The sequence below is a fragment of the Procambarus clarkii genome, chromosome 84, assembly GCF_040958095.1.
Source record: "Procambarus clarkii isolate CNS0578487 chromosome 84, FALCON_Pclarkii_2.0, whole genome shotgun sequence".
Classification (NCBI taxonomy): Eukaryota; Metazoa; Arthropoda; class Malacostraca; order Decapoda; family Cambaridae; genus Procambarus; species Procambarus clarkii.
Genome location: NC_091233.1, coordinates 14,255,776 through 14,278,162, shown reverse-complemented (window position 1 = coordinate 14,278,162; position 22,387 = coordinate 14,255,776). Strand labels below are relative to the sequence as shown.

The 22,387-nt window shown below is 45.2% G+C and overlaps 1 protein-coding gene across 2 annotated transcripts in view; it reads left to right on the top strand.

Moving 5' to 3' along the window:
* Positions 1–19,115: 19,115 nt before the first annotated feature.
* The window catches only part of LOC123774866 (adhesive plaque matrix protein 2), a 96,065-nt gene continuing 92,793 nt past the window's right edge, over positions 19,116–22,387 (top strand). The window contains exon 1 of one of the 2 annotated variants that reach the window (XM_069316565.1): positions 19,116–19,273. The gene's annotated coding sequence lies outside the window, so the exon portion shown is untranslated. The remainder of the gene's footprint in view (positions 19,274–22,387) is intronic. The other variant, XM_069316564.1, reaches the window with a different exon arrangement.

Here is a 22,387-nt window from a genome sequence, read left to right as displayed (position 1 = left end):
TTTAGTCACTCCGAGCACGGCACAGGACGTATAACGTCCTAATCATCACACACAGGGGGAATTATTTACAGGGATTACGCCACTTCACCACCCCTGTCAAACATACTTGACAAGGGGTCGAATCCCGCTGGGGATGTCAATTATGTTACGGCCCTCTCAGGTCGCAACTGGGTTCTTACTCTGATGTTGTTAGAGGAAGGGTATCCGGCCCCAAGCCAGTAGTGGCTTTCAAGGGATGTGATCCGTAACGCAATTAAATAAAAGGGGAAGGGAAATAAAGTAAAAAACTTAATAATATAATTAACACCTTCACCAATAAATATATATAAGAAGATTACCGGGGGGGGGGGGGGTATAAACACTATTATATACACTGTTGTCTTCTTCTGAAGACTCTGGACCTTCACGGTGCTCACGATGCCAAGCTCTTGGTGCTCTTGTGGCCTCACGACGAATCCTTCGAGAATCTTGAGTCTACTCCGGCCACAGGCCAGCCAAAACACAGTTCCACTGGGGGCACCGTCGTGGAGGCCGTCAACCACAAGTCCAGCAGATAGCTGGCAGGTTCAAAATCAGCGACGCTGGTTAGGCCAGTCCACGATCGGTTACTAAGGTAGCGAACCCTAGTCAGGAGCCTCGTGTGATACCACAGATCACTCTCCTTGCCACAACTCCCCAGTGGTCAAACGTCTCCACCAGTCAGTCCCGGGTATGACAATCCTTCAACTGCCGCTTCACAGGCAGGGTAACACCACAGTGTTCATCCGGGGGCGACTCACAGCTGCAGCAGCAAACACTTGGTGACGAGACGGCTGCCTTGGGTAGACTGACTCAACTTCCATTACAGCAGTCCCAGGTCGACTCTGTAATCAGACACGTCATCAGTAACAGGGACACACAAAAGCACCTCACTTACAGGCTCAGACACAAACGCCCGACGTATCCACTCCATAGATGGCGTTGTTGTCTGAGCACCACCTCACCAGAGGTCAGCAGCGGCTGTGTTATGAACTGAACAGGACTGGAAACTAGCCCTCGTGGCCAGTACACCTCGTCCTCACCAGGTGTCGTCGTCCATTTGGAGGGGGTTTCGGGAGCTGACCCACAGATGGCGTGGTCGTCACTGCTCCAGGCTCGGACGCTGGATTTGGGTCCGTAACACCTCCCCACCAAAAAGAATTTGGTCTGGGGTTCTATAAAGAGAAACACAAACCAAATTAGTATGGGGACACAACTCCAAATGGACTCATGTACACTGTAAACTGGAACGGCGAGGCTGTCTCGTCCACAGAACTGTCCTACTGGGGAACTCTGGCGCAACGGGAACGTGCAGATAGAAGGCAATGACCTGCCTGACGTCATCTTCCACACCTCCACTGCGATGTCAAGCAGGGGCATCATCTCACCTCTCTCGAGTAAGGATCGGTGTAGACACGATGTGGGGCGACTCGACACTTCCCTGTGTCGTGGCACCGATGATGGCTGATCACAGACGGCATTTCTGGTACCGGTCCGACGGTCCTTCAGGGAGACAGGAACCTGGAATACAGGGGTCTGATAATTCAGAGTGACAGCGACAGTGGGCAAGTCAGTACTTACTACACACTCGCCTACTAGGCCCACACCTAGTTCCAACAGAGCCGCTTGTACACCGTAGATGATGTCTGCTCTGCCACCGTCCAGTCGACCAACGTTCCGCATAACGCTGAATCCAGGCTCAGCAATCACGCGGGGGGTGTCAACCTGTCGGAAATAGTCACTCATATTATCATATCTCGTACCTCCTGTATCTACTATCACCTTCAAGGTCCCTCCTTTGACTGCAACACTCGCAGTGCAAATCTCCAATCCCTGGGATCTCTTCACGATGTTCCTGGGAGCCATCATCTGTTGGGTCGTCCACTGGTCCTTACTGAGAACACACACAAGAATCAAACAAAATACCGGTAGGAAACATTTGATAAACTGAGGGATGAGCTTCCTGAGCTTGTAATGTCCATAACCGGCTACATCCATTAGCCTGGTTTGGACCGAAGAGGGCTCTAGAACCTTCGCACATACCTCACATACCTCCGTCGTCTGGGGAATCTCTGGCCGGTTCCATGAACGTTGTACCTTGCCATACCGCAAGTACACCTCCGCCTTCGCTCCAGACTCTTTGGTATCCGTGGGCACTTGCACACGAGGCCTCTCTTCATGCTCAGTTGCCTCTGCCATCGTAACCGTATGTTCCTCGTCGGGAGAAGAATCAGGAGACTCTGCTAGAATACTGTCGATCTGCGGGTGAGAGGACAAATTAAACATGTTTAATTCCGAGCCTGTCCGTACCTGGATATTACCACTGCCTGCTATCACCTCTGACCTTGCTGTTTCGGCTGACTCGTCCACAATCTTGGGATAATTGGTGCTCCAACCTGTCACCAAGTCGTTGGCTAGTATCACGTCAATCCCAGCTACAGGGAGGGTATCGACTACTGCCAACACACATGAGCCGCTGAAGTAAGGCGAGTCGAGATGTACCGGCACTAAGGGGGCGATATACTGCGTCCTAGGAAACCCAATCAGGACAACCTTTTGTCTCCCGTCTACTCTCACTCCCTCAGGTAACGAGCTTTTCACGATCAGGGACTGGGCTGCTCCACTATCTCTGAGCACTACAACAGATCTACAAGTGTGATCACTCGTTACATACCCGCTTGAAGTGTGAGGGGCGAACAAACTTGGTCCTTCCTGCGTCGTCGTCGACATGCTTCCCGCTAGTGGTGTCACACAGCTCATCATCATCACCTCCCTATGAGCGCCGTTACCTCTTCTGCCTCGGCACATAGCAGCTACATGCCCTTTCTGCCCACAAGTCCAGCACACCATATTCCTCCTCGGACTCCGGTGTTTCGGACTGCTAGGACTAGTCCTTCGAGGGCTACTTGGGGGCGTCTTCTTAGCGCTTCGTGGGACGGGGGTCTCCTCTTCGTCATGAGGTTTGTCAAACCGGCGTTGGTAATTCCTCGGGACGTACTAAGCAGAAGGCCTATGCGTTAGGATGTATTCCTCGGCCATGGTGGCTGCCGCACTCAAGGTCTCCACCTGCTGCTCCTCTAAGTACGTCTTCAGGTCTCCAGACAGACAGTCCTTGAAATCCTCTAACAGTATGAGCTGCTCGAGGTCTTCTTTGGTCTCCACCTTCCGAGAGGCACACCATTCCTGGAAAAGTCGCTCCTTGATAGTGGCGAATTCGGTGAAAGTGTGCTCTGAGGTCTTTTTCAGGTTCCTAAACTTTTGCCTGTAAGCCTCAGGTACCAACTGGTAAGCCATGAGCACTACTTTCTTCACCCTGTCGTAATCGCCGGAGTCGTCAAGGGATAACGTGGAGTAGGCGATTTGGGCCTTCCCAGTCAGGACTGACTGTATCATGATGGCCCAATTCTCCCTTGGCCACTCCAAAGAGGCAGCGACTTTCTCGAAGGCTGCGAAGAACTTCGAAACTTCCTTCTCGTTGAATTTTGGGACCATTTTGATGTTCCTTACCGGATCGAAACTGCTGGTGTCCGTTGTTTGCCTCCGACCACCGCCTAACCGTAATACTTCTAGTTCATGTTGTCTCTGTCTTTCTTTTTCTTCTCTCTCTCGCTGTTTCTCTTCCCTTTCTCGTTCTTCTCTTTCTCGTTTCTCTTCTCTTTCTCGCTCTTCTCTTTCTCTTTCCCGTTCTTCTCTTTCTCGTTTCTCTTCTCTTTCTCGCTCTTCTCTTTCTCTTTCCCGTTCTTCTCTTTCTCGTTTCTCTTCTCTTTCTCACTCTTCTCTTCTTTCTTCTCGTTCTAATTCTAAACGCCTCATCTCTAATTCTTTTCCTAATCTCTCTCTTTCCATTTCTTGTCTCTCTTTTTCCATTTCTAATTTCTTATCTTCTCTCTCTCTCGCTTTCTCTTCTCTCTCTTTAGCGATTTCTAGCTTTTTCCATTCTATTTCACGATGGATCTCTAGTTCACGCATTTTCACAGTAAGCACGCTTATATTTAGTTCACTTTCAACATCACTGCCTTTATCTTCCTTTTCAGTGGAAGCAACTTCTTCACTTTCCTTGGTACCTAGTGCCTCATTTTCTTGTTTTTCTTCGGCCTTCAAATGCCGGTGAACCTTGGATAAGATCTCCACCCGGGAATCACTGGCACGGATCTTGATCTCCAGGTAGGCACTCACCAGTACGAGTTCCTGTTTGCTCAGATATTTTAATCTGGCAAGACAGTCCTCTCTAATCAGAAAAGTCTGAACATCGTCCAGATCATCGATGGTAGCTTTTTCTGCCATTGTCACAGATGGAACACTTAGCACTTAACACACCGCTTTCACGTTAGCACTTAACGCACAGAGCACTGTTCTACGTCAATATTGCACTTTATCACACCTGGCGCCTCACTTGCCAATATTGCACGTAATTACTTCGGGCACCGCACTACACAATATTGCACTTAATCACAGCGAACACCTCGCTCTACAATATTGCACCGAATCACACCGAGCACCGCACTTCACAATATCGCACTTAATCACAGCGAGCACCGCACTGCACAATATTGCACTTAGTCACTCCGAGCACCGCACAGGACGTATAACGTCCTAATCGTCACACACAGGGGGAATTATTTACAGGGATTACGCCACTTCACCACCCCTGTCAAACATACTTGACAAGGGGTCGAATCCCGCTGGGGATGCCAATTATGTTACGGCCCTCTCGGGTCGCAACTGGGTTCTTACTCTGATGTTGTTAGAGGAAGGGTATCCGGCCCCAAGCCAGTAGTGGCTTTCAAGGGATGTGATCCGTAACGCAATTAAATAAAAGGGGAAGGGAAATAAAGTCAAAAACTTAATAATATAATTAACACCTTCACCAATAAATATATATAAGAAGATTACCCGGGGGGGGGGGGGTATAAACACTATTATATACACTGTTGTCTTCTTCTGAAGACTCTGGACCTTCACGGTGCTCACGATGCCAAGCTCTTGGTGCTCTTGTGGCCTCACGACGAATCCTTCGAGAATCTTGAGTCTACCCCGGCCACAGGCCAGCCAAAACACAGTTCCACTGGGGGCACCGTCGTGGAGGCCGTCAACCACAAGTCCAGAGGATAGCTGGCAGGTTCCAAATCAGCGACGCTGGTTAGGCCAGTCCACGATCGGTTACTAAGGTAGCGAACCCTAGTCAGGAGCCTCGTGTGATACCACAGATCACTCTCCTTGCCACAACTCCCCAGTGGTCAAATGTCTCCACCAGTCAGTCCCGGGTATGACAATCCTTCAACTGCCGCTTCACAGGCAGGGTAACACCACAGTGTTCATCCGGGGGCGACTCACAGCTGCAGCAGCAAACACTTGGTGATGAGACGGCTGCCTTGGGTAGACTGGCTCAACTTCCATTACAGCAGTCCCAGGTCGACTCTGTAATCAGACACGTCATCAGTAACAGGGACACACAAAAGCACCTCACTTACAGGCTCAGACACAAACGCCCGACGTATCCACTCCATAGATGGCGTTGTTGTCTGAGCACCACCTCACCAGAGGTCAGCAGCGGCTGTGTTATGAACTGAACAGGACTGGAAACTAGCCCTCGTGGCCAGTACACCTCGTCCTCACCAGGTGTCGTCGTCCATTTGGAGGGGGTTTCGGGAGCTGACCCACAGATGGCGTGGTCGTCACTGCTCCAAGCTCGGACGCTGGATTCGGGTCCGTAACAATGTTAAGATAAGCATCTTATTGCTTCGTAATTACAATTATTACCTAACCTATAATAGGTATAGGTTAAGTAATAATTGTAATTACGAAGCAATAAGATGCTTATCTTAAGATACTAACAAGGTTAGGTAAGGTTGGTGTTTTCTATGAATCTTTTTAAGGGTATCTATTATGTTTAGTATATCACCTATGCACGTAGTTAACAAGTCAATATTGACTTTACGAATTTGCGAGAACGGGTTGCTAAATAGTATGCATATAAAAGCATGAACCTATTCGAATGGAACGTTGTGGCAAAATTTTAAAGCAACCGTTGAAGAACTTTCGGAGAATACAATTTATTCAATGGTATAGAATAGTTATCATGGTATAACTTCCTAATGAAACAGCAAGCTGAGATGTCTAAACCACACACTAGAAGATGAAGAGACGACGAAGTTTTGCTCCGTCCTGGACCATTATCATGTCAATTGTGACGGAAGCGAGTTGTTGCTTTTGTTTTAGATTCATCTATTCTGAACAAAAAGTTCCAGGTAACATGGGTTATAAAGAACTCGTGAGTGGAGGCTTTTTGGAGCCATTATCTTTGTCAATAGCTGATACTGGAGATCTGAAGATTGGGTCCGTGGACGCTCCTTTCCAATCTAAGAGCAGGACTGCAGATGATGATTTATAATTATTATGACATCATAAATGTGGTACGGGCATGAATTGGCCGTAAGTGGAGGCTCTTTCGAGCCATTACCAGTACCTATAGCTGATTCTAGAGATATGTAGATGAATGGAGGTCTCCATGGTTGATTTCAGCCTCAGAGGCAAGGCTGTACCAGTTATGGAGCTGGTGGGTTAGTGTAGACCTCTAGGTCTTTCGATTTTTCTTTGGCGGCGCCGTGCTGTCGTAGGAGTTTGGTGAGGTGGCCCCACATCAGGAGGTCTTGTACCAAGAAGATGACGGATTTGTGATGCGATAGTGGAACTCCTGCTAAGACTTCCTTGTCTGAGGAGTCCGTAATATCCGTAGTTGGTGATGTATGTGTGTGTGTGAAACTGATAGCTGTGTGAAACTGCACGGCTTCACAATTAATTCGAGAGGATTTGTTCCACAAAATCTATGCAATAAAACTACAACATAAATAAATTTACGGGGTTTGCACACAAAATATTCTTTGAGTTTGCACTCCTTTTCTTTTATAAAGTCTCTGCTATTTCACACCTTAATAAACTTTTCGCACTACAGCATGGATAATCTCCATACTATTATTTTAATAAACTCTAAGGGATTTTTTTATTAACACTGTGAGATTATCCCTTTTTAGAGGTGAATAGGTTACAAGAAACCTCAGTCAAAAAGGACTGAACTATCTTCAAACCAATGCCGAGGGCAGATTATACTTTAATGACTGTCCAGGGATGCATAGAGCAGCTGCAGGAGTCCAAATCCTTGGCACTCCTTATCCACTGGGTCATGAACTTTCTAGAGGCCTCAGAAGGAGGTCGTCAGAGTAGCTCGAATGGTCCTCACAACAAAATTTGAACTTATATTTGATGTGTATGGCCATGAACGCAGTTCGAATCCAAATAATCCAGGCAACATAAAAAGGATCACGGTAGTATCACAAATAATGCAAATAATGGGAAAGTCAATACTGGGTGCAGGGGTCTGAAGATGTAAACGTAAAGGCTCTTGTACTTAACAGTTAGTTTATTCATAAAACTTGATGCTAACGGTACATGGCAAGAATAATCTGACGTTTTTTACGTCAGATTATTAAGTTAAAGTTACGTTAAAGTCGGACGTGGTACTTGACAAGGCTAAAGTAGCCGGAACAACGGCTTCTGGTTCGGACCGCTCATGGTATTGCTGACCTTGTCTACACTTAACAGTAGAGGGCAACTACTCCAGATGGAATGGCAGCTTGACGAGACTGCGCCAAGTAGCAATAACATACAATGAAAGACAACGTCCCTCGTTGGCGCCAGATGTGAATCTGGGATCAATGAGGAATGATTATAGTTGCAACTAATACACAGATACACGTTGGTGCCAGATACGAGATCTGTGGACAGCGTGCGGTGATTGATGACTGAATCACAACAACTGTGTTACGGCCCTCTCGGGTCACAACCGGGTTCTTTCTCTGATGTTGTTAGAGGTAGGTTATCCGGCCCCAAGCTAGTAGTGGCTTTCAAGTGATGTGATCCATAACGCAAGTAAATTAAAGGGGAAGGGAGACAAAGGCAAAAACTTAATATTATAATTATTACCGTCACCATAAATAATATATAAAAGGTTACACGGGGGAGGGGTATAAACACTATTATGTACAACGTAGTCTTCCTCTGAAGACTCTGGACGTTCACGGTGCTCAACGATGCTAAGCTCTTGGTCCTCTAGTGGCCTCACGACGAATCCTTCAATTCTCTTGAGTCTACCCTGGCCACAGGCCAGCCAAATCACAGTTCCACTGGGGGCACCGTCGTGGAGGCCGTCAACCACAAATCCAGCCTGTAGCTGGCAGGTTCCAATCAGCAACGCTGGTTAGGCCACTCCACGATCGATACTAAGGTTGCGAGCCCTAGTCAGGAGCCTCGTGTGATCCCACAGGTCACTCTCCTTTCCACAACACCCCAGTGGTTAAGCGTCTCCACCAGCCAGCCCCGGGTACGACAATCCCTCAGCTGCCACGTCACAGGCAGGCTAACACCACAGTGTTCATCTGGGGGGGGGGGGGTGACTCACAGCTGCTGCAGCAAATACTTGGAGACAAGACGGCTGCCTTGGGTAGACTGATCCAACTTCCATTACAGCAGTCCCAGGTCGACTCTGTAATCAGACACGTCATCAGTAATAGGGACACTCTAGGGCACCTCACTTACATGCTTAGACACAAACGCCCGCCTATCCATTCCATAGATGGTGTTGCTGTCTAAGCGTCACCTCACCAGAGGTCAGCAGCGGCTGTGTTATGAGCTGATCATGACGGGAAACTAGCCCTTGTGGCTGGTATTTCCTGTCCTCACTTGATGGCGCCGTCCATTTGGAGAGGGTTTCGGGAGCTGACCCACAGATGGCGCGGTCGTCACTGCTCCGTGCTCGGACGCTGGGCTCAGGTCCGTAACACCTCCCCACCAAAATGAATTTGGTTTGGGGTTCTATAAAGAGAAACACAAACCAAATTAGTACGGGGACACAACTCCAAATGGACTCACGTACACTAAGAACTGGAATGGCGAGGCTGTCTTGTCCACAGAACTGTCTTAAGGAGAAACCCTGGCACAAAGGGAACTTGAAGATGGAAGGCAATGACCTGCCTGACGTAATTTTCCACACCTCCACTGCGATGTCAAGCAGGGGCATATTCTCACGTCTCTTGAGTAAGGATTGATACTGACGCGAGCCAGGCTGAATCGACAATTCCCTGTGTCGTGGCATCGATGATGGCTAGTCACAGACGGTATTTCTGGTACCGGTCGGGCGGTCCTTCAGGGAGACGGGAACCTGGAATACAGGGGTTGGATTATTTAGAGTGGCAGCGACAGTGGGTAAGTCAAAACTTACTGCATACTCGCCTACTAGGCCCACACCTAGTTCCAACAGAGCTGCTTGTACACCGAAGATGGCATTCGCTCTGCCACCGTCAGGTCGACCAACGTTCCGTATAACGCTGCATCTAGGCTCAGCAATCACGGGGGGTGTCAACCTGTCGGAAACAGTCATTCATAATTTCACATCTCGTACCTCCTGTATCTACCATCACCTTCCAGGTCCCTTCTTCGACTGCAACACTCACTGTGCACGTCTCCAATCCCTGGGACCTCTTCTCGATGTTCAAGGGAGCCATCATCTGTCGGGTCGTCCACTGGTCCTTACTGAGAACACACACGAGAATGAAACAAAATACCGCTAAGAAACATTTGGTTAACTTAGGGACAAGTTTCATGAGCTTGTAATGTCCATAGCCAGCTATATCCATTAGCCTGGTTTGGACCGAAGAGGGCACTAGACCCTTCACACATACCTCCGACGTCTGGGGAATCTCTGGCCGGTTCAATGAACGTGGTATCTTGCCATACCGCAAGTACTCATCTGCCTTCGCTCCAGACTCTGGGGTATTCATGGGTGTTTGCACACAAGGCCTCTCTTCTTGCTCAGTTGCTTCTGCCTCCTGAACCGCATGTTCTTCGTAGGGAGAAGAATCGGGAGACTCTGCTAGCATCCTGTCAATCTGTAGGTGAGAGGACAAATTAAACATATTACTTAATTCCGGGTCTGTCTGTACCTGGATATTACCAACGCCTGCCGTTACCTCGGACCTTGCTGTTCCGGCTGACTCGTCCGCGACCTTGGGATGATTGTTGTTCCAATCTGTCACCAAGTCGTTGGCTAGTATTACGTCGATCCCAGCTATAGGCAGGGTATCGACTACTGCCAACGCACATGTGCCGCTGAAGTAAGGCGAGTCGAGATGTATCGGCACCAAGGGGGCGACATATCGCGTCCTAGGAAACCCGAGCAGGACAACCTTTAGTCTCCCATCCACACTCACTCCCTCGGGTAACGAGCTTCTCATGATCAGGGACTGGGCTGCTCCACTATCTCTGAGCACTACTACTGATCTACCAGTATGATCACTTGATAAATACCCGCTTGAAGTGTGAGGGGCGAACAAACTTGGTCCTTCCTGACTTGTCATAGACTGGCTTCCTACTGGTGGTGTCACACAGCTCATCAACATCACCTCCCTACGAGGGCCGCTACCTCTTCTGCCTCGGCACATAGCAGCTACATGCCCTTTCTGCCCACAAGTCCAGCACACCATATTCCTCCTCGGACTCCGGTGTTTCGGACTGCTAGGACTGGTCCTTCGAGGGCTACTTGGGGGCGTTTTCTTAGCGCTTTGTGGGACGGGGGTCTCTTCTTCGTCTTGACGAGGTTTGTCAAACTGGCATGGGTAATTCCTCGGGACATACTTAGCAGAAGGCCTATGCGTTAGGATGTACTCTTCAGCCATGGTGGCTGCCGCATTTAAGGTCTCTACCTCCTGCTCTTCTAAGTATGTCTTCAGGTCTCCAGACAAACAATCCTTGAAGTCCTCTAACAGTATGAGCTGCTCGAGGTCTTCTTTGGTCTCCACCTTCCGAGAGGCACACCATTCCTGGAAAAGTCGCTCCTTGATGGTGGCGAATTCAGTGAAAGTGTGCTCTGAGGTCTTTTTCAGGTTCCTGAACTTCTGCCTGTAAGCCTCAGGTACCAATTGGTACGCCATGAGCACTACCTTCTTCACCTTGTCATAATCGCCGGAGTCGTCAAGGGACAATGTGGAGTAGGCGGTTAGGGCCTTCCCAGTCAAGACTGACTGTATCATGATGGCCCAATTCTCCCTTGGCCACTCCAAAGAGGCTGCGACTTTCTCGAAGGCCGCGAAGAACTTCGACACTTCCTTCCCATTGAATTTTGGGACCATTTTGATGTTCCTTACCGGATCGAAAATACTTGTTTCCATTCTTTGCCTCCCACCACCTAACCGCAATACTTCTAGTTCATGTTGTCTCTGTCTTTCTTTTTCTTCTCCCTCTCGCCGTTTCTCTTCCCTTTCTCGCTCTTCTCTTTCTCTTTCTAGTTCTTCTCTCTCTCGTTTCTCTTCTCTTTCTCGCTGTTCTCTTTCTCTTTCTCGTTTCTCTTCTCTTTCTCGCTCTCCTTTTCTTTCCTCTAATTCTAAACGCCTCATCTCCATTTCCTTTCCTAGTCTCTCTCTTTCCATTTCTAATTTCTTATCTTCTCTCTCTCTCGCTTTCTCTTCTCTCTCTTTAGCAATTTCTAGCTTTTTCCATTCTATTTCACAGTGGATCTCTAGTTCACGCATTTTCACAGTAAGTAAACTTATATTCAGTTCACTCTCATCACTTTCGACATCACTACCCTTACCTTCCTTTTCAGTGGAAGCTATCTCCTCACCTTCCTGTATACTATGTGCCTCGCTTTCCTGTTTCTTCCCGGTCTTCAAATGCCGGTGAACCTTGGACAGGATCTCCACACGGGAATCACTGGCACGTATCTTTATCTCCAGGTAGGCACTAATTAAGATGAGTTCTTGTTTCTCAAGATATTTTAATCTGGTAAGACAGTCCTCCCTGTTCAGAAAAGCCTGAACATCGTCCAGATCGTCGATGGTCGATTTTTCTGCCATTGTCACTGAGATGGAACACTAGCACTTAACACACCGCTTCACTTTAGCACTTAATGCACCGAGCAATGTTCTACGTCAATATTGCACTTTATCGCACCAAACACTGCACTTGCCAATATTGCACATAATCACCGGGCACCGCACTACACAATATTGCACTTAATCACAGCGAGCTCCTCGCTCTACAATATTGCACTGAATCACACCGAGCACCGCACTACACAATATTGCACTTAATCACAGCGAGCACCGACACTACACAATATTGCACTGAGTCACTCCGAGCACCGCACAGGACGTATAACGTCCTAATAGTCACACACAGGGGGAATTATTTACAGGGATTGCGCCACTTCACCACCCCTGTCAAACATACTTGACAAGGGGTCGGATCCCGCTGGGGATGCCAATTATATTACGGCCCTCTCGGGTCGCAACAGGATTCTTTCTCTGATGTTGCTAGAGGTAGGGTATCCGGCCCCAAGCTAGTAGTGGCTTTCAAGGGATGTGATCCGTAACGCAAGTAAATTAAAGGGGAAGGGAGACAAAGGCCAAAACTTAATATTATAATTATTACCGTCACCATAAATAATATATAAAAGGTTACACGGGGGAGGGGTATAAACACTATTATGTACAACGTAGTCTTCCTCTGAAGACTCTGGACGTTCACGGTGCTCAACGATGCTAAGCTCTTGGTCCTCTAGTGGCCTCACGACGAATCCTTCGATTCTCTTGAGTCTACCCTGGCCACAGCCCAGCCAAATCACAGTTCCACTAGGGGCACCGTCGTGGAGGCCGTCAACTACAAATCCAGCCTGTAGCTGGCAGGTTCCAATCAGCAACGCTGGTTAGGCCACTCCACGATCGATACTAAGGTTGCGAGACCTAGTCAGGAGCCTCGTGTGATCCCACAGGTCACTCTCCTTTCCACAACACCCCAGTGGTTAAGCGTCTCCACCAGCCAGCCCCGGGTACGACAATTCCTCAGCTGCCACGTCACAGGCAGGCTAACACCACAGTGTTCATCCGGGGGGGTGACTCACAGCTGCTGCAGCAAATACTTGGAGACAAGACGGCTGCCTTGGGTAGACTGATCCAACTTCCATTACAGCAGTCCCAGGTCGACTCTGTAATCAGACACGTCATCAGTAATAGGGACACTCTAGGGCACCTCACTTACAGGCTTAGACACAAACGCCCGCCTATCCATTCCATAGATGGCGTTGCTGTCTAAGCGTCACCTCACCAGAGGTCAGCAGCGGCTGTGTTATGAGCTGATCATGACGGGAAACTAGCCCTTGTGGCTGGTATTTCCTGTCCTCACTTGATGGCGCCGTCCATTTGGAAGGGGTTTCGGGAGCTGACCCACAGATGGCGCGGTCGTCACTGCTCCGTGCTCGGACGCTGGGCTCGGGTTCGTAACAAACTGACAGACTTGTCACTGAGACGAGTCATCCGTCTCAGTGACGAATGACTCGTAACGTAATTATGCTTACGTTACTTTGTCACCAAAACACGCAATCAAAACAAATGAAATTGAAATCAACAATGGCTACGTGTAATTAGCAATCCTGAGTAATCGTACCAAGATCTGTCACAGCTTGACAGCTCATTTAATTCACGAAGAATGTGATCTCAAAAAATCAGTAGCAACAATGAAATGGAATAAAGTGTAATGGATTTTGCCCTCCAAATAGCAAATTCACAGTCGATGTTTGAGCAGACTAGGAGGGAAATACGAAGGGAGACACCAATAATCATTCAGGGACTCACTAAGATAACTGCACAAACCAATGAATACTATATGTAGTTGGAGATAAAATCTGTTGCAGAGCTCTTGAGAGAGCTACGCCTTCGAGAGGCATTTGGCAGAAATTTAAAGATGGGGTCATTTACTTATCACAAGAAAACAGGAAAATAGACCACTGAAACAAATATTTACAAATGAAGCAGCTACGTGAATCTTGATGACCTGAAAAAGAAATCTTGGAACAATAAAAGGATTTGAAAGGGTCTGCTTTGAAAATGATATGAGCAAGGGAAGAAATGTAAATAATGATAGGAAAAAAGGGGGCAGAACAAAGTGGAGAAGGGAGGAAAGTGGGTAGTGCTCAGGAAGATGAGGAAGTAAGACAAGACACCATCACATCCCCCCCCCCCCCTGGAAGATACAAGAGCAACACTCACTATGAGGGAACACAATGCACATACATTGAAACAAGTGTAGCATAACATAAAGAAGCAGCATAAGGAATGAGCAACTAGAAACCCAGGTCGAAGGATTCGGGTTTTCACATCCCAACCCCAACGCAGTGTTTCACAGACATATCCACACGCTCCCTCCCATTTCCAAAATTCATCCTGAGGCTAACCTATGCCTCATATCAAAGCTGAAAACTAACCAGTCAGAGGACAAGCTAGCAATGAAGACCTAGAAGATCTGGTACACTAATGCTGATGGACTGTCAAATAAAGCAGATAAATCAAGGAAAGGACTCAAGAAACCGACCTTGATGTAATAGCATTAGTAGAGACCACACTAACTGCTATGATTTGCAATACAATATTCCCAAAGGAATACCAGATAGTGAGAAGTGAAAGACTGCAAAAAGTAGGAGGAGGTGTGGCACGGATGGAAAAAAGCCACTGGTTGATACCTGGTTGATGGGGTTCTGGGAGTTCTTCTACTCCCCAAGCCCGGCCCGAGGCCAGGCTTGACTTGTGAGAGTTTGGTCCACTAGGCTGATGCTTGGAGCGGCTTGCAGGCCCACATACCCACCACAGCCCGGTTGGTCCGGCACTCCTTGGAGGAATAAATCTAGTTTCCTCTTGAAGATGTCCACGGTTGTTCCGGCAATATTTCTTATGCTTGCTGGGAGGACGTTGAACAACCGCGGACCTCTGATGTTTATACAGTGTTCTCTGATTGTGCCTATGGCACCTCTGCTCTTCACTGGTTCTATTCTGCATTTTCTTCCATATCGTTTACTCCAGTACGTTGTTATTTTACTGTGTAGATTTGGTACTTGGCCCTCCAGTATCTTCCAGGTGTATATTATTTGATATCTCTCTCGTCTTCCTTCTAGTGAGTACATTTGGAGGGCTTTGAGACGATCCCAATAATTTAGGTGCTTTATTGCGTCTATGCGTGCCGAATATGTTCTCTGTATTCCCTCTATTTCAGCAATCTCTCCTGCTCTGAAGGGGGAAGTGAGTACTGAGCAGTACTCAAGACGGGACAACACAAGTGACTTGAAGAGTACAACCATTGTAATGGGATCCCTGGATTTGAAAGTTCTCGTAATCCATCCTATCATTTTTCTGGCTGTCGCAATATTTGCTTGGTTATGCTCCGTAAACGTTAGGTCGTCAGACATTATTATTCCCAAATCCTTTACATGCTGTTTTCCTACTATGGGTACATTTGATTGTGTTTTGTACTCTGTATTATGTTTAAGGTCCTCATTTTTACCGTACCTGAGTACCTGGAATTTATCACTGTTAAACATCATGTTATTTTCTGATGCCCAGTCGAAAACTTTATTAATATCGGCTTGAAGTTTTTCAATGTCTTCAGCCGAGGTAATTTTCATACTGATTTTTGTGTCATCTGCAAAGGATGATACGAAGCTGTGACTTGTATTTTTGTCTATATCTGATATGAGAATAAAGAAAAGCAGCAGTGCAAGGACTGTACCCTGAGGTACAGAGCTTTTAACTGCACTTGGACTAGATTAAATATGGTTGACCGTTACTCGCTGAGACCTGTTTGACAGAAAACTGAGTATCCAGCGTCCTACTTTACCGGTTATTCCCATTGACTTCATTTTGTGTGCTATCACGCCATGGTCACATTTATCGAAAGCCTTTGCAAAGTCTGTGTATATCACATCAGCATTCTGTTTTTCTTCTAATGCCTCAGTGACTTTGTCGTAGTGCTCAAGTAGCTGTGAGAGGCACGATCTTCCCGCTCGAAATCCATGTTGGCCTGGGTTGTGAAGGTCATTGGTCTCCATGAAATTGGTGACCTGACTCGTAATCACTCTCTCAAATACTTTTATGATGTGCGATGTTAGTGCAACTGGTCTATAATTCTTTGCCAATGCTTTGCTCCCTCCCTTGTGTAGAGGGGTTATGTCTGCTACTTTAAGTGCATCTGGTATCTCCCCCGTGTCCAAGCTCTTCCTCCACACTATACTGAGTGCCTGTGCTACCGGCACTTTGCATTTCTTTATAAATATTGAATTCCATGAGTCTGGACCTGGGTCCGAGTGCATGGGCATGTTTTCAATTTCTCTTTCAAAATTTAGTGCGCTCGTGTTGATATCAGTTATATTTACAGGGGTTTGAATATCCCGCATAAAGATTTTGTCTGGATCTTCCACTTTCATGTTGTTTATTGGAGTGCTAAACATGTCCTCATACTGCTTTTTTAGGATTTCACTAATTTCTTTGTCATCCTCCGTGTATGAACCTGCACTTGTACGAATAGGTCCAATACTGGCAGTGGTTTTTGCTTTTGATTTCGCATATGAGAAGAAATATTTTGGATTTTTCTTTATTTCCTGAATTGCTTTCTGTTCTAACTGCCTTTCTTCAGTTTCATAAGAGTCTTTCAATTTCCGCTCGATTTCTTAAATCTCCCTATTTAAATTATTCCTTCTTTGACGGGAAATTCGTGTCTGCATAAGCAGTTCCGTTATTTTTTTCCTGCGTTTATAGTGTCGTCTGCGTTCTCTTTCTACGTTAGATCTCTTTCTGGCTTTCCTCCACATTTTTCCACATCTTTCCCACCACTTCCTTTCCTTTCCACTACATCCTTGAGGAAATTTCATTGGAGATGGCAAGTAACTACATGAACTGCATTTTGGGAATCATTTAATCAGAGGGAGAGAAAGTTGTTTTAGCAGTAATCAACAACCATCCAGAGAACCACTGAAGACCGGAGCAAGAATGTTAAATTGTGAACTGAGCAGAATGCCATGCAGGGGGTGGCAGACAGCCCATAGATTGAAAGCAAAACTCTTAGACGTTTTGAGGAAGTTTTTGTTTTTAGGAGAGGGAGACTTCAATCATGTCCTATTTGATTAGGAAACAATATACCCAAAAGGAGGGGAAGAGAAGTAGAGAGCAAATCTTTTAGAAGAAATAGAGAGGAGCTTCCTTAATGCAACAAGTCAAGGGGAAAACAAGAAGAAGGGATGGTGATCAACAGCTAGATAGAACAAATATTTCTTCAGGGTGAGATGGACATTGCAAACATTGACCATGAAATGCCAATCGGAGCCAAAGCTGTGTTTTAGTCTTTGAATACATGTGACAATGAAGACCAAAGGAAGATGTAACCAGGGTAAGATTTTAAAAGTAGCAAATAGGGAAAGGGAACACCAGCAGATCAGAGAGTTCCTGGTGGGGGAAGAGAACTCAGAGAAAAATCCACACAGGACATGATGCATTATGTAACGAACAAACTCAAACAAGCTGACGAGTGATTTATACCACCATTATGGGTTTAAGGAAGAAATACGAGCATTAGCCCATTGTTTCACAGGTTGTGTCTGGAGGCAAAAAGTAGAAGCAAAAGGGCATGGAAGAAATGCATTAAGGGCTTAGCTGTCGAAAAGTTTAGGGAATCCTCGACACATGTATTGATAATGTGGCTGCTCCAGTGTCCTCCTTGGGGGTAAACCTGGTTTACAGTTCCTCCTGCCGGCAGATTTATTAGTAATTTCAACAATCAACCTATAATTACTAATAACTGTCTCATACTGGGTTATGATAAGATTTCATTCTAATGGATATATTTCTTGATAACTTTTGTTGTCATGCTTCATAACCGCACCCAACCATCCCTTACGCTCATATAATCATAAATCTTGATATAAAACAGAACAAAACGATTGTTATGGATGTCACTTAGAGGAAAATTTAAGTGTGGATTGGGACCGACCAACTCCCAGGTGGTATTGAATGTTAACAGTCTCTGTCAACGATCACGTCCGGCTGTAATAGCGCCGTCGAAATTACTCACCGACGCCTTCCCTCTCAACACAGCCTGATCTCATAAAGTTTTCCAACGTCAAGAAACTGTCCAACAAAGTGCCCTTACCCTAACCTACCCGAGGACCCAAAACAGAAAACGAGGCGGTATGTCAATTTCGCGAGCCACTACCGTTTTCTAGTACGACAATTTCTGGCCTTACAGAGAGTATACGTCAAAAATGTGACTCTCTATTAGGAGTAAGGGTTGGGCAATGGGGAGAATATTATAATTAGTGATTATTAGAGGCATCACAATTTTACTATTTAGTAATATGTGATATCAACCTTTCCACCGAATTAAAAATGTTCAAACAAATTAATGTTCTTTCATTTAAGATATATTTTTAAACTCGCATGAAAGTATGATTGATTGTTAATTTGATTATAATGGTAAGTGATGTAGTGGACAAGGAAACTTAGCTTTCATTAGTTCACATCACAGTTAAAATTTATATATTAATTATTAGTTCATCGAGAAACAGAGAATTTATTTCTCATAAAAAGTTCACATTACAGAGTAATTAGAAAATATTTAGTTAGTATTTGCTCACACAGCGATAATTATTTCCCAAACCTGGTGAGTCACCTAGGTGAATACACTTAGGAGAGCATCTAGTATAGTGAACTCCTTGTTTAGAACACCTTGGCGAGTACATTTAACTGAGGGTTACCCAGATGAGTATACCTAGATGAGTACATCGAGTTGAGTACACCTAGATGAATACATCTTGGTGAGTACGTCAAGGTGAGAACAACTAGGTGAGTAAATCAAGCGTTTCTCATATATATTAGTACATATGATGACTAAATACAGGTGAGTTCACTTAGATGAGTACATATAGATGAGTTCACCTAGATATGTACATTTTGATGAGTACGCGATTAGATGAGTACATCTAGATGAGTATGCAGACATACACAAATCATCGACTTCGCTTCAGAAATGCTAAAAATATTTATTAGTCTTAAATGCAGTGTTCTGATTCGTTGACCGTACCATCTGTAAGCCTTTAATTGGCCAGAGTCAAATGTTGACAATTGCTAATAATTATGAATTTAATTCAGTATTCGACAACCATCGTGAGCAATAATATTTTTGGAAATAAGTACAGAAACACACACAGAAGCAGTGTGTTTATTAATGTTATTTTATTCATTACCATTCATGTAAAGTATGTTTAAGGTAGTGATAGTTGGCACTCCTTCCCAAACGTCTTATAAGATGGCTGCAGGTGTTGGTCGAGTACAGTCAGCAGTCAGCCGTCAACCAGTCAACATCTCCATCTCCTCCTTGCCTCATCGCCCAGGTAAACTCCGTCTTGCTTATTCTACGGTGGCAACCTTCTTATTTGTAACTATAAAACTAAGATGGTATATTTCTGCATGATGATGTCTAGTTCTACAGATGTTATTCTATGACTTGATTTATTCTATTCTAGTTTATTCTATTCTATGACATCATGATGTATAATTATTCAGCCCATCGTCCTGTTTTGGTAGTACTTAATAACGATGAGGACCATGGAGCATATACCGATGTGTACCGCAATTAGAAAGTAAAGATTATTACTATTAAATATGGACAAACAGGAAAAGATTTTCTATTTATGTTGCATAGACAAACCCAACTAACCTAACCTTCTCTAACTTAATAAAAGATATCTGAGGGCTAATATAGTGCATGTATCCTTTACTAGGCCATGGAATATTTAAGTCTGTTTTAGCTTATTTTTCCAATGTTTATTGCGTGAATAGTACCAAATTCGACTATCTAATTGCTTAGTACATCAATCTTGCTATTATTCTAGACTTGGAAAATTTACATATATTTTCATGTTTTCATTATTAAGACTTTTTAATTTTGTCCCTAGGGGGCAAATTTATATAGCAGTGCCACTCATCCTGTGAGTGGACACACTGCCATAGGAGCATGTACATTACTCCTCAATAGGAAGAAAACCCGCTGGGTTGTTCATCCTGTCACTTGCCCCCAGACATAGCTGGGACTTGCTTAACTCTGTCAAGTGAACAGCTTCATAAACAAGTTTAACATTCGTCTACGAGGGGCCTCGTAGCCTGGTGGATAGCGCGCAGGACTCGTAATTCTGTGGCGCGGGTTCGATTCCCGCACGAGGCAGAAACAAATGGGCAAAGTTTCTTTCACCCTAAATGCCCCTGTTACCTAGCAGTAAATAGGTACCTGGGAGTTAGTCAGCTGTCACGGGCTGCTTCCTGGGGGTGGAGGCCTGGTCGAGGACTGGGCCGCGGGAACACTAAAGCCCCGAAATCATCTCAAGATAACCATAAAAATCATACGTTATCATTGGGGTGAAAAATGGTGAAATATTTTAAACAGTATATATATTTGACAAATAGCATTTTCCAAACTCAAACAATGAATGGGTTTATTCTAAACATATTTCTAATGTCTCACAGATGTTCAGTCTTTTAGATAATGGTCTAAGCGGTGTCCGTCATTCTCACCACAGATTCTGGAACTCTGCTCCTCAATTTTTTTCTCCAGCGATATTCCTGCGCGGGCCCTAAGCCTCTGGCTGGCCCACTAAGTGTTGCTTGTTTCTGTTTTACTTGGGCGGAGTGTGAGTATTTGACTCGTATGGTCGCTTCAGTAAGATTCTGTCCCACGAGTTTAACAACTTTCTGCTCAGTTGAATCTAAGTTCAAATCTTAATGGGTTTGTAACGCTGCACTGTGTTAGATAATGTTCTAGTAGTCTGTCAGGCATTTCTCCACAGTGCTGACATTTCCTCATCTTCCGGAACCTGTAAGCCTATTTCGCTCCTCAACTGTTGTTTAAACTCCAAATATCTATGAATATTTCTATCAAAGACAGATTCTCGCTCTCTCCCGCGGCCACCTCCTCTTCGTTCTTAAGGATTGGGATTGCCAGCTGCAACAATGTTGTATCGGCATACAGATTCAATGATTTGTTCTTCTCTCCTCCTTTCCTCAGTAACGTTGTTGCGGTGATATTGCCTGATGTTACCTCTAATTTGAATGAGTCTAGAATATAAAGTATTCAATATGGGCTCCTTCAGTAGCTAGCACATCTGCTCGTTCATTTCCACAGATTTCAACATGAGAGGGAATCTAGAAATTTGGCCACTCTTCCCTGATTGGCGATAACTCTCACAGCTCCTGATTTTAGCAACTATCGTAGGATTTTCTGCCCGATTTTTAGTAAAGCTTTGTAGCGCTGCTTTTGAATCGGTGCTGATCACTGCGCCATTAGTTTTTCGTTAAAGGAATCTTAACGCCATAACAATGGTGGTTAGCTCCGCTTACTTTGAAGAGGTAATTCAATTTCTTTCTTTATTATGCACCCCATACTTATCCCGTGGGCGGTGGTGTAAAGGATTAGAGGCTCATAATCGGTTCAGGAACTGAACCTTCTAGTTCGTTTAGCTAAAGAATTAAAAAAAATTGACGTTAGTTACACAATTAAAATTGTAAATACATGTACACATACTCATACATGTTCATATATATACATACACATATTTAATCACCTACACACATCAATATTGTTTTGTATTAATTTAAGTGATTCAACAAGAGGCTCACAAGTCACTATACAAGGCACTTTACATCTATAGTAAGTCACACTACTCTTGCTGCACACCCACCCAACTGGGCGGCAGCTTTAGTCATTTTTTTTGTGATATATACAAGAGATGTTACATTCTTGTACAGCCACTAGTACGCTTAGCGTTTCGGGCAGGTCCCTGGAATACGATCCCCGCCGCGAAGAATCGTTTTTACAACCAAGTACTCATTTTGCTGTTGAGTTAAACAGAGGCTACAGTTAAGGATTTGCGCTCAGTAAATCCTCTACGGCCAGGATACGAACCCATGACAAAGCGCTCGCAGAACGCCAGGCGAGTGTCTTACCACTGCACCACGGAGACTGGTTGTGCGTGCATGCATACATGTGCATGCATTAGTTACAGTAGGTAAATTTTGAATACTTTGCTAAGATTTCGGGCAGCACATCATTATGAATGATGTACTTACACATTTCCTGGACATCATTGATGGTGTTACCTCTAAATTCCGCAATTTTTTCACATTCAAGTATATAATGACGCAAAGTATGCGAATAATTCTGTTGACAGTTTACATTTAGTCAAATCTACATCAGCAGATGTTACAAACTCCTAGAGGTACTTGTAGTCGAGCCTAAGCCTAGCAGTGGTAACATCTAGAAGTCTGCTAATCTTATTAGATGACCCATAGACGTGCGGTACTTCTTGAATAATAGAATGATAGTAGATGGAGGAACTGCTGTGAATTTCACTTTGGCTGAAGTCTCCGAAATTTAATTGATGTGAAGGGGCATAGTTCTCAATACGTGCTTTACCTTCATTTCCGCGTTGAAAGGCATTATTCCTAATTTGTGT